This window comes from Drosophila teissieri, unplaced genomic scaffold, assembly GCF_016746235.2.
Source record: "Drosophila teissieri strain GT53w unplaced genomic scaffold, Prin_Dtei_1.1 Segkk126_quiver_pilon_scaf, whole genome shotgun sequence".
Lineage (NCBI taxonomy): Eukaryota > Metazoa > Arthropoda > Insecta > Diptera > Drosophilidae > Drosophila > Drosophila teissieri.
The window spans coordinates 46,010-60,664 of NW_025224992.1; positions in this window are offsets into that span (position 1 = coordinate 46,010).

Here is a 14,655-nt window from a genome sequence, read left to right on the forward strand (position 1 = left end):
AAGTTCCCCGACTATATGATATATGATACCCGTTACTCAGCTTTTCGAAGTGCAAAGGAGAGTCTTCAGCACATACAGTTTTTGGCGGTTTTGTGGGCGTTAGAACAGGCGTGGCAAAAAGTTTTTTGGCAAATCGATAGAAATTTACAAGACTAATACAAAAATGAAAAAATATCGAAACATTTTTCAAAAGTGTGGGCGTGGCAGCTTTGGGCGGTTTGTGGGCGTTAGAGAGGGCGTGGCAAAAAGTTTTTTGGCAAATCGTTAGAAATTTACAAGACTAATACAAAAATGAAAAAATATCGAAACATTTTTCAAAAGTGTGGACGTGGCAGCTTTGGGCGGTTTGTGGGCCTTAGAGTGGGCGTGGCAACATGAATCGATAAACTTGCGCTGCTTCTATGTCCCTGGAGTCTGTATGCTTAATCTCAACTTTCTAGGTTTTGTAGTTCCTGAGATCTCGACCTTCATACGGACGGACAGACGAAAATGGCCAGATCGACTCGGCTACTGATCCTGATCAAGAATATATATACTTTATATGGTCGGAAACGCTTTCTTCTGCCTGTTACATACTTTTCAACGAATCTAGTATACCCTTTTACTCTACGAGTAACGGGTATAATTAACCCTAACAAAACCAGTGCCATCTTTTTCACCAAACGAAGAAAATCCTGTTATATACCTAATAGTAGTTTGCATATATGTAATACTCCCATTGAATGGGCAAATAATATTAGATATTTAGGGATACACTTTGATAAAAGGCTCACTTTTCAATTTCATGTTGGTCATGCAATTGATAAAATAAATAAAACAATTTGCTTATTGTACCCTATTATTAATCAAAATTATCCAATTCTAATAAACTTATAATTTTTAAGACAATATTAATGCCGTCTCTCATGTATGGAAGTTCCATCTGGGGTAAATCTGCTCCGGCACACATCAAGAAAATTATATATGTCAAAACAAATTACTTAAATTACTATTGAATTTGCCATATTATACAGACACCTTATATCTACACAGTATAGCTAATGTTCCAACTGTAAAACAATATTTAAATTTATACTCAAATTAGTTTTTAAGTTAGTATGCTCCGGCACACATCAAGAAAATTATATATGTCAAAACAAATTACTTAAATTACTATTGAATTTGGCATATTATACAGACACTTTATATCTACACAGTATAGCTAATGTTCCAACTGTAAAACAATATTTAAATTTATACTCAAATTAGTTTTTAAGTTAGTATGTTAAGAAAATTCAAATCAAGGTTTTTCTCTCCACTTTTCCTTGAAAAATTTAAATGTAAAAAATTTCAACACAAAAAAAAAATTCAGTTGAAAAGCGCATAAATGCTAGACTCTGAAAAATTATAATATTATATCATAAGCATTAGTGACTAAAATAAATTTTAAGGGAATATATAGCACAATAAATAAATAAATAAAAAGAAAGCCTTCATGACCAAACGGTCCTTCAGGGTTTGAATAAACAATGCCACATCGAACTCCTACATTACACAATGGAGTTCCGCAACTCCATAACTCGGCATAAAGATATTTATAAATATACTATATGCAGACGACGTCATCATCTTTAAAAATTTTGAATATTAATATAGTCAGAGCAAAATTTTTAGAAATACTGCAAGAAATTAACTTGCGGGGAGCAACCTCTGGGGCCTCTCTTCCCATTGAAAATTGCCAACTATTACATATTTGTCAAAAACAACGTTGTAACCTTTCCGATATAGAATTCATCATCCGCAAAATAAAAGATGTAAACTTTTTAAAAATCTTGGGGATAACCTTCGACTCCAAACTACTTTTCCAACAGCACTGTCAGATTCAAAGAAAAGATATTACGCGCGCTAATGCTCGCTAAAATTGACTATGGTCTACCAATCTTGGGTTGGTTTGCTAAATCGCACTTAAAACCGCTACAAGCCCTATATCACGGAGCGGTTCGTCGCGCCATTCACGCATTTCCCACATCTCCATTAGCATGTACATTGGCATAATCCGGTCTACCGAGTATCCAATCACGCGTAGAAGAAATTACAATGATGCTTATCCCGAAGTTGTACACCACGCCGAACTGCCTGTTATCCAAAGACCTCGGAGCCATTTGCAAGCTCTAAGACGTTGCGCCAACTACATCAATCAACATGACCTCCCCCTGCCTAAGCCCAGGAGGTCTTTCAAATCGCAAGCACATTGGGGCTCCAAATAGCCAAACATAAAGGCTCCAAAGTCACCGACTCAACCACGTTTGCGGTCGTTAACTGCAACAGTAAAATAATTGCAGGAGATAGGCTCCCGTCGTACAACTCCATATTTACAGCAGAAGCTGTCGCCGCTTCCTTCTGCTTGTTACATACTTTTCAACGAATCTAGTATACCCTTTTACTCTACGAGTAACGGGTATAACAATTGTTAGTTTTTGACATGGACAATATACTTTGTTAAAACATTTAATAGCAATTAACAACAATAAAAGAGGACCTTAACTTCAAACACACGTAGCCTTACTTGTTTTAGCTCAAATAAACGATATGCTATTTTTTTTTAATTTTGCTTTGCTAAGCATTTTTGCTGGTCATTTAAGATGCAATTGACGCGTGGATCAATGTAGATTGCAGCTAACATCGCATCATTTTCAAGTAACTTACATTCTCGAATTTTGATCTGTCCTAGTAATTTTTTTTTAATATAATTTTGGCTGTTGTCGCACTTTAGCTTAAGCTCCATCCATATTATGAAAAATTCGCTGTATACTAATTTTTTCATCTGCAACTTTAAGGTTGCTTCGTATGCGTCCTTGAACGCGTCAATATATATCTGCATCCAATCCCAGTCCGCATCAATACTAATGCTACGGTGTACAGCAAGGAACTCTTTTAAATCTAACAATTTTAATATCATTAAATATGTAGAGTTCCATCTCGTAACTACATCGAGACATGGTACGTTTTTTTTACCCTCGTTCAACCAACGTCTGCTCAGATTGAATATTTTTAAAAATTTAAAATAATATTAAAAAACTTTAAGTTTTCACTTACCTATTCGTTTCTGTACGCAATAACTTACAAATTTTGCGGCTTGATGAAACGTTTTCGCTGATCTCATCTAACTTGTTGATGTCGATAACGCACAGTTGAAGTGTGTGCGCAGCACACCTTACAAGGTGAATATTCGCCAGCTGTATGGTATCAAGTTTTTCCATCACATTTTCACCGTTAATGTCATCGTGTGTGTCATCGTCAAGAAAAGACTCCGAATCATCATTTAAAATTTGAATGGCTTTTGTCATGTTTTTTCCATTATCCGATGTAATGCTTTGATTATAGTTTTAAGTTTTCAATAACAGTCATTTAAAACATATTTTGCAAGTAAAATTTTACCTGAAGATTTGATCTAGGGTTATTCCGTAGTCATTTATGATCTCAATAACTTTTTCCTTTATGTACATTCCAGTGTGCGAATGACGAAGCTGTATCATGCCTAAAGTCTTGATGACGATCTCAGCTTTAGACATAGTAGATTGTATCATTTGTAAATTCACTCCCAAAATAGCCTTATCCATTCTTGTAGCAACATCTATTTTCAGAGATACAAGCTTTCCCTTTACAAGCGCTCTTATATTTTCTTTAATGGTCTGCTCTTTGACAGTCACATATTCCATAACATTTAGAGAAGTTATGGGGTTCATCGAAAGCGCGTTATAAATTGGGTTTAATATCTGTCGAAATCCTTCGCTGTCCAGAAATAAAAGAGGCTTTCCATCGGTGGTCACAATCTTTATAATCGAAGAGACGATTGATTCTTCACTGGTTTCATATGAAATTTTTCGTTTTTTCATATTTTGTTGAATTTCGTCGTCAATCTCGAATTCATTAAAGACATCCCCATGTTTTGCAATTAAATGCCGTTTTAAATTTGTTGCGTGAGAGCCTGCTAACTTCACACCGCAAACATTGCACTTAGACTTATTGTCTGCTGGATTTAATTTGAAAAAAAAATGCACTTTTTTGTTTTGTTCGCGACCCATTTTTGGCACAAAAATTAAAACACTCCAAACGCAACGAATCCACAAGCACGTGTGACTTACAAGTTGACTGATAATTCGCATATATGTGCATACACAAATGCAAATGCAAAAGACTTTTATTTTCTTCGCTCGTTGCAAAACGGTCAGCGAATGAGCAGAGCAAAAGGGAAACACGAAATTGGTTTTTGGTTGAGCACAGACCATTCGTTCAAGACACACTGGTGAACGGTTCTTGGCTGATTTTTTGCGCAAGTGGTGCGCCAAAAACAATTATTTGGTGACAGCAAGAAACGGTCAACTGTTATTTGCGAGCTATGATTTTAACATTCGCATGTCCTAGGAAATCATTGCTAAATAGAACATGACAAAAACAACACTAAAAGAGTACAACATCATCGCTATAAATTACCGCAGTAAAAACACATTTTAACGGGCAAATCTTTACCAGATTACCATCACTCTTACACCGCTTTTTATACCCGTTACTCGTAGAGTAAAAGGGTATACTAGATTCGTTGAAAAGTATGTAACAGGCAGAAGGAAGCGTTTCCGACCATATAAAGTATATATATTCTTGATCAGGATCAATAGCCGAGTCGATCTGGCCATTTCCGTCTGTCCGTCCGTCTGTCCGTCTGTCCGTCCGTATGAACGTCGAGATCTCAGGAACTACAAAAGCTACAAAGTTGAAATTCAGCATGCAGACTCCAGAGACATAGAAGCAGCGCAAGTTTGTCGATTCATGTTGCCACGCCCACTCTAACGCCCACAAACCGCCTAAAACTGCCACGCCCACACTTTTGAAAAATGTTTCGATATTTTTCCATTTTTCTATTAGTCTCCTTAATTTCTATCGGTTTGCCAAAAAAATATTTGCCACGCCCACCCTAACGCCTACAAACCGCCAAAAGCTGCCACGCCCACACTTTTAAAAAATGTTTTGATATTTTTTCATTTTTGTATTAGTCTTGTAAAATTCTATCGATTTGCCAAAAAACTTTTTGCCACGCCCACTTTAACGCCCACAAACCGCAAAAACTGTGAGTGTTGTGTGTCCTGCGCACTTTCACCTTCTGAGTAACGGGTATCAGATAGTCGGGGAACTCGACTATAGCGTTCTCTCTTGTTATTCACTAAATTTGAAGAGACAGAAATTTCCATCACTTTTTCATCGATCTTTTATTAGTTTTTCATGAACTGTTTTCATCACCTTTATATTAACGAATCAATTAATATATTTAATGGATTTTTTATAAGGAGAGCGTCGTCTGTACAACCGAAGCAATTGGCTCTGCTGGCGTAGCAGATGATTTTGTGATGCTTTTCAGTACCGATGAATTGTGGAACTGCAGGGTAAGTTCGTTCGAAGTATTGATGCATTTCCAGATATTTTGGCCACCACATTGTACAGGGTTTCTATTGAGCCCAGCTTTAAACAATTCTAGATGATCTATGAAACTTTCACCTAGGGAGGCTTGCACCTCAATATAAGGCAAACCGTACATATTTTCGAACTCCAAACGGATGATCCATATTCAAGAATCGGGCGGAATAGCGAAATGGATAGGGATTTTGTCATGTAATAAAATCCCGTTGACAACCTTTTTAAAAATCCAAGCACAGTCACCGACTATCTCTCTTCGAGTACGGACGTCTGTGTGTTGCGAGTGGTTTGATTATCGTGGAGTCCCATCGCCCAGCTTATCGCCTATCATTTGAACTTCTTTCAACGCGCACGTTCAAATTCACAAACACATTTGTTTATATCAAAATACCAATTTGGGGGATATTCGCTTTGCCAGCCTCAGCGTTAGCCCCAAAGTTAGACTACTTGGTAACCTTCTTCTGCTGGTCAACAACAGGGATTTTAGTGACAAATTCACCAAAGTGACCTCTTTACCGGGTTTTTTTTTGCGAAATCGAGTGCAAGCTGGACATTGTAAAACTCACCCTGTCTTAATAACATTCCAGAAAATTGTTGAGGAACTAAAATCTCAGAATGACGGCACCTCCAAGCCATTTGAAAAAATTCTCGAAACGTTTGACCGTTTCACTCTTCCCAACAAACTAATCGTTTCCTGACACACCCTTGCACACGCATTTTCTGTGCAAACTGCACCGGCGAACAACCAGCTTCCTCATAACACCTCAGCAAAACAAGCCATTGGTGTTCTTATTAAAAGGAACGCCCACATACTTACCATGACATAAACTGCAGCATACTTTGCTCTGCATTGCAGCTTAATTTGGAACAGGATATTAATATTGTTAATGCTCACATTCCACCAAGTCAAACTTTTTCATCATCTGACATATCAGAAATTTTACAAAAACTTAATGGATTCACCATACTCCTCGATGACCTAAACTCGTGGAGTCCTCTATGGGGCTCGAGGCGCACAAACACAAGTGGTAAAAAATCGAAAGCGTAATCCTGGAAAACAGCCTAATTGTCCTTAACGACGCTTAGCCGACTAACCTTTCAACTCACAACACCTTCAATTACATTGATCTCTCGCTGATATCTCCACAGATAGCCCATAGGTGCAGCTGGTCTATATCAGATAACCTCCATGGAAGTGACCACTTTCCCATAACCATCCACATAAACACACCCGCCCCGATAATACTCCTCCCTCCCACAACTTTCAGATATATCAAATCCAACTCAGGTACTCTAACTTGATATTTTAATATCGCCGAAGAGTTTGCCTTATTTTGGTCTGACCAAAAGTTTTCAAGAAAAAAATCGGTATCTTTCAGAGCCCTATCTACTCGATTCACTTTCCCCATCCGATACATGCTTAGATTCCAAATTCACATTGCTTGAAATAGAAAATTCAGTAACAAAAGCAAAAGAAAAAAGCCCTGGGACGACAGAGTATCATACCCTATGCTCAAAAATCTATCTCCCCTCCTAAAAACTAAACTTTTGGATATATTTAATCAAATCCTAAACATTGAAAAATACCCACATATGTAACCACCAAACAAACCTCCTTCCGAACTTAGCACCTACCGTCCTCATTCTTTGTTATCCTGTCTAGGAAAAACCCTAGAAAAAATAATAGCACAAAAACTTCTCAGGTTCATTTAACGCCACAATCTATTTTCCCATAATCAAGTTGAATTCAAAAGAAATCTCTGCACGATGGACGCGTTATTGCGTATCCAACACTTCGCGTCGAACGCTCTTTCGACCAAAAATCACGTCTCTATATTGGCGACGGATTTTGAAAGAGCCTTCTATCGCGTGGGGATTCATGCTGTACTTTGCAGATTCGAGCGCTGGGGCATTGGTCCAAGGCTTTGACACTGTTTGGCACGAGGGATTAGTATACAAACTAATAACTATTGATGCGCCTTTATATCTTATACATATAATAAAAAACTTTCTCAAGCAACGTTCATTTTATATTGATATTAATAGTGCCCATTCCACTCAACGACATATTTTGGCTAGAGTTCTGCAGGGTTCAGTCTTAGGGCCAATATTATTCAACATATATACGCATGATATACCTCAAGTATCTGATTGTAAGCTTTCCTTATTTGCTGACGATGCAGCCATTTACACCACCGGCCTTCTATACAATAGTATTAATAATTCTATGCAAAATTATTTATATACACTCGAAAAGTATTATCATAAATGGAAAATTAAAACAAGAGAGAACGCTATAGTCAAGTTCCCCGACTATATGATATATGATACCCGTTACTCAGCTTTTCGAAGTGCAAAGGAGAGTCTTCAGCACATACAGTTTTTGGTGGTTTAGTGGGCGTTAGAGAGGGCGTGGCAAAAAGTTTTTTGGCAAATCGTTAGAAATTTACAAGACTAATACAAAAATGAAAAAATATCGAAACATTTTTTAAAAGTGTGGACGTGGCAGCTTTGGGCGGTTTGTGGGCCTTAGAGTGGGCGTGGCAACATGCATCGATAAACTTGCGCTGCTTCTATGTCCCTGGAGTCTGTATGCTTAATCTCAACTTTCTAGGTTTTGTAGTTCGTGAGATCTCGACGTTCATACGGACGGACAGACGGACGGACAGACGAAAATGGCCAGATCGACTCGGCTACTGATCCTGATCAAGAATATATATACTTTATATGGTCGGAAACGCTTTCTTCTGCCTGTTACATACTTTTCAACGAATCTAGTATACCCTTTTACTCTACGAGTAACGGGTATAATTAACCCTAACAAAACCAGTGCCATCTTTTTCACCAAACGAAGAAAATCCTGTTATATACCTAATAGTAGTTTGCATATATGTAATACTCCCATTGAATGGGCAAATAATATTAGATATTTAGGGATACACTTTGATAAAAGGCTCACTTTTCAATTTCATGTTGGTCATGCAATTGATAAAATAAATAAAACAATTTGCTTATTGTACCCTATTATTAATCAAAATTATCCAATTCTAATAAACTTATAATTTTTAAGACAATATTAATGCCGTCTCTCATGTATGGAAGTTCCATCTGGGGTAAATCTGCTCCGGCACACATCAAGAAAATTATATATGTCAAAACAAATTACTTAAATTACTATTGAATTTGCCATATTATACAGACACCTTATATCTACACAGTATAGCTAATGTTCCAACTGTAAAACAATATTTAAATTTATACTCAAATTAGTTTTTAAGTTAGTATGCTCCGGCACACATCAAGAAAATTATATATGTCAAAACAAATTACTTAAATTACTATTGAATTTGGCATATTATACAGACACTTTATATCTACACAGTATAGCTAATGTTCCAACTGTAAAACAATATTTAAATTTATACTCAAATTAGTTTTTAAGTTAGTATGTTAAGAAAATTCAAATCAAGGTTTTTCTCTCCACTTTTCCTTGAAAAATTTAAATGTAAAAAATTTCAACACAAAAAAAAAATTCAGTTGAAAAGCGCATAAATGCTAGACTCTGAAAAATTATAATATTATATCATAAGCATTAGTGACTAAAATAAATTTTAAGGGAATATATAGCACAATAAATAAATAAATAAAAAGAAAGCCTTCATGACCAAACGGTCCTTCAGGGTTTGAATAAACAATGCCACATCGAACTCCTACATTACACAATGGAGTTCCGCAACTCCATAACTCGGCATAAAGATATTTATAAATATACTATATGCAGACGACGTCATCATCTTTAAAAATTTTGAATATTAATATAGTCAGAGCAAAATTTTTAGAAATACTGCAAGAAATTAACTTGCGGGGAGCAACCTCTGGGGCCTCTCTTCCCATTGAAAATTGCCAACTATTACATATTTGTCAAAAACAACGTTGTAACCTTTCCGATATAGAATTCATCATCCGCAAAATAAAAGATGTAAACTTTTTAAAAATCTTGGGGATAACCTTCGACTCCAAACTACTTTTCCAACAGCACTGTCAGATTCAAAGAAAAGATATTACGCGCGCTAATGCTCGCTAAAATTGACTATGGTCTACCAATCTTGGGTTGGTTTGCTAAATCGCACTTAAAACCGCTACAAGCCCTATATCACGGAGCGGTTCGTCGCGCCATTCACGCATTTCCCACATCTCCATTAGCATGTACATTGGCATAATCCGGTCTACCGAGTATCCAATCACGCGTAGAAGAAATTACAATGATGCTTATCCCGAAGTTGTACACCACGCCGAACTGCCTGTTATCCAAAGACCTCGGAGCCATTTGCAAGCTCTAAGACGTTGCGCCAACTACATCAATCAACATGACCTCCCCCTGCCTAAGCCCAGGAGGTCTTTCAAATCGCAAGCACATTGGGGCTCCAAATAGCCAAACATAAAGGCTCCAAAGTCACCGACTCAACCACGTTTGCGGTCGTTAACTGCAACAGTAAAATAATTGCAGGAGATAGGCTCCCGTCGTACAACTCCATATTTACAGCAGAAGCTGTCGCCGCTTCCTTCTGCTTGTTACATACTTTTCAACGAATCTAGTATACCCTTTTACTCTACGAGTAACGGGTATAAAAAATCCGAGCACACCCTTGGCTTTATTGACAATGGATGAAGAAGAAGAACAAAGAGCACTCACTTATAGTGTAAGTCTCGTGCATGGGGTTGATCCGACTATAAGCTTACAAAAAGAGATAATTAAGTTTCGTAAGTTAACGCAGAGCTGTCCAAATGGCAAGTAGTGTCTTTATACTGCAGGCATACCTTAACATCATCTGCGGACATAAGTACACAAACATTTGTTATAACCAAGGGAAGGTCCTTAATAAAAAACAAGAGAGAACGCTATAGTCGAGGTCCCCGACTATCTGATACCCGTTACTCAGCTAGTGTAAGTGCGAAGGAGAGTCTTCAACACTGACAGTTTTTGGCGGTTTGTGGGCGTTAGAGTGGGCGTGGCAAAAAGTTTTTTGGTAAATCGATAAAAATTTACAAGTCTAATACAAAAATGAAAAAATATTAAAACATTTTTCAAAAGTGTGGGCGTGGCAGCTTTATGCGGTTTGTGGGCGTTAGAGTGAGCGTGGCAAAAAGTTTTTTTGACAAATCGATAGAAATTTACAGAACTAATACAAAAATTAAAAAATATTAAAACATTTTTCAAAAGTGTGGGCGTGGCAGTTTTATGCGGTTTGTGGGCGTTAGAGTGGGCGTGGCAACATGAATCAACAAACTTGCGCTGCGTCTATGTCCCTGGAGTCTGTATGTTTAATCTCAACGTTCTAGCTTTTGTGGTTCCTGAGATCTCGACGTTCATACGGACAGACGGACGGACAGACGGACATGGCCAGATCGACTCGGCTACTGATCCTGATCAAGAATATATATACTTTATATGGTCGGAAACGCTTCCTTCTGCCTGTTACATACTTTACAACGAATCTATTATACCCTTTTACTCTACGAGTAACGGGTATAATGATAAAAAGGAACTGAACGGAAGCTTGTGGGATGCCCGATATAACTCAGAGATTACAAGAAACTGCATTTTTAAAGAATTCAAATTACTTAAAATCCAATTAAAAGGATTAACCGGATGTTGAATGATTACCAGATTCAAATGCTTTACTAAAGCCAGTGAAGATGACATCTGTTTCAAAGTTACTTTTGAAAGCCTGTATTACGAAAGAAGTAAGCTCAAAAAGATTAGTTATACTAATGTTATTTCTTGTATCCAGATATACAGAGATTAACAGATAAATGCACGCAGCCAGAAATTCCGTCTAGCCTAGACAATAAACAGGCTTACACGCTGAAAATCGTAGAGCAGTGAACTTTCGTTTAGAGTTTTGAATAGTATAGCTATCGAATTAAAGAATAAAATAAAATCGATTTTTTGAAAGTTATCCGAAGAGTGCCCCCCTTAAATAGTTTTGGGAACACTGGGCAATAATCACGGTAATATTTAGAAAAGATAAACTGAGAACTGCTACCTTTAAGTTTTGAAAAAAGTCTGGACTTGTGCCATATTCTATGAATTTGTGCCTTTTTAACTTTTATAAAATAAGATAAGTACATAAAGCTAAGAAAACCCTTGGTTATTTTAAATAATAATTTTGTTTGTAACATACAAAAAATTAAAGTCGAATTCAATAAATTTTTTTTACCTTCAAGGTTATGCGTTGAGTGTGCACAGACAACAAGTCATTTTTTGCTGCTCCGACACTATTATCTGACCGCACTTATGTATATAGGAAGCGGACAACGTTTGTGACTACAATTTATTCAATTCGGACCACTGTACAAGGAAAACAAAACCGAAACTTGCAAGCGGGCAGTTAAATGTACTGCAAGAGCGCAGTCTGCGCTTAGAGTTTTGGTCTTTGTGTGGAAGAGCACGAAAGAGAGAGTAAACAAAATACAAAAATAAGAAAGAAAACTAAATGGTATTTATTTATATTTATCTCATAAAATCAGCTTTAAATATTTTCTTAGACATTTCTAAATTTTACAACAATGTTTCGGGAACGAAAATCAATACTGAAAGATATGTAGATACTAAAAAAATAAATTAAAAAGAGATGGGAAAAATAATTTTATAAGTTGACCTGTAAGTCTTAATATATCCGTGTAAAAGAATAATAATTATATTTTTTAATTTAATTTAATAAAAAAAAAGATCCTAAGATAAAATTTTTTTAAGGTATACAGACTTTCCAACCATAGATATATTTTAACATTTCTGCTTTTTGGTTATTAAACGAGCTATCGCACTTGCGAAGAAATAAAAATAGACGGCACTAATACAAGATTTGTTGGTTCGTTTATATGTCGACGAAGCTTTTTTTTATCATCATATCTCTTCTAACCGGTTTCTTTATGTGATATACATAAATATACATATATGTATATAAATGTATGCATATAAACTCGTCTCATAAAATTAAGATGGGAACATTTAAGTTTAAACCTGTGTCTACATAACAACTTTTACATTTAAAGTAATATAATGCTCATACATTTCTGGATTATTGTCGTTGCAATTATAACTTGTTGTAGTTCAACTTTAAGTCAAAACATAATTAACGGCAATGATCTAAATATGACGCCGATTGTTAAAAAAAAAATAATAACAGAAGATTCTAGGCAGCTGCTGAGAAGTCAAAAAAACGACGTAAGCACCCCAAGTTTTGTCGGACTTGTACTATTGCGCCTAATTTACGGAATCGCCACAAATATGGGTCTAGAAGACCAATTGGAAGACGTATTTAACGGCGCGCTTATTCCACCAAACGCTAATGGTGCACTTGATTTTGAAGAATATGGTGATGATAATAATAGTCCAATATCATTGGAAAATATCTTTAACAATGTGAATTAATATCTAAAATAATTTTTTTTTGTATTATAAAACGTGTGTAAGGATAATACATACATTTTTTTTCTTTTAAATATCATTAAATAATTCGTATTTTGCTTCAGTAAATAAATACAATATTTTATATACCCCTATCTTAACGCTTGGCGTTAGTAAATTAAAAGCACTGTTTATTTTATCCATCATAAAAATTCTGATTTCTAAATGAACTGTGATAGAGGACATTATAGGATTATTTTCCTGTCATATGGCATATGGCCATTTCAAACTTTGAGGTTCTGTTTATCCGAATTATTGTATCAGAAACTATTTTAATTAACTTAAGGGGTCAATTATAAAAAAAGGTATTTTTTGCACTCGCATTGAAGGGCACTGAAGATAGTTCTTTTAAAATCCATATAAAATTTATTTATAGTGATGCCAGAGGTAATAAAAAAAACGTTTTATCAAAAGTGAAAATTTAAGTTAATTGTTAATTGTAAGCAAATTTCTCAAGGGTCATGCTGGACACATCGCCGCTTACATAGTAGATTGTGTTTGTGATGCTGGCTCTCAAATCAAAAAACCAAACATTGTTATGCTCAGGAAGGTTTTTGTCGTCGATGAACTGAAATCCTTTCGAAATTTAAAAATAAACGCTGTCAAACATGCTCAGAAAATTAAAGTTCGGGCTTTTCACAAAATATGTCATTGTAATTACTGTCAAAAAGGGTCTAAAAATGTTTTGTTTTTAAAATCTTTAGTCTATATAAAAAAATGTTTAATGCTTTATGTTTTATGTTTTATGAATGCCAGATGTTGAAAATTAGTTCAGTTGTTTTTTTGTTATCACTTACACTATTGTGAAAAATATGGTTTTGAGAAAATGTAGTTAAAAGTTTGCGGTCATGGAAAGACTGGCTCAGCGTCAGTAACTTCCGAAAGGCATCTGTTCCTCAATATAGCTCTTGAAACTTTGACACGATATTCTGAGGCAATATACCTATCGATTAAAGCAATAAAAAATAGGTATATCCCTCCTTAATTTGTTGATTTCAATAAATGCAATTTGTCATGTGACAGTGTAATTATTCAAGAATCGATATAAGGATGAATGATAGTAATAGTATTTGGTTTAATTCAATGGTTTTTGAAATTAGTGTAACAATAGTGTTACAATAAAATTATGTTTTTTAATTGTCACAAAAATATATAAATCGAATTATATTTCGGAATCTAAAAGGATTTTATACTAAAAGTATAAAAAACAAGAGTGAACGGTTTAGACGAGTTCCCTGACTATTTGATATCCGTGACTCCGCTAGTGGAAGTGCGAACAAGAAATTTTGACATTTTTCTGGAATGATAGAAATAGGAAAAAAAAAGAATTAAATGAAAAATAATTAAAAAGTGTTTCAAAAGTGTGGGTGGTGCTCATAGTTGTTGTCAAAGTTTTTTAAAGGTGTAGGCGTGGCAGTTTTCAACACATTTTTCATTTTTTGCTGTTTTGGAAAACGTTTCCTTCTGCCTGTTACATACTTTTCAACAAACCTAGTATACCCTTTTACTCTACAAGTAACGGGTATAATAAATGGCTTAGGAGAAAAGGGAATGAAAGTGTTTTTAACAGAAAGTTAAAGCCATTGGGGACTGTTGTGGATAAGGTTCCAATCTTTTTTGTTATAGTTGTAAATTTTCTTAGATAGAACACGCGCCAATAATAACTATACTGTTAAAAACATTATATTGGAAAAATAAAAATATATGTCGGTTTTTTTTGTCTTGGAGTCTGAAAT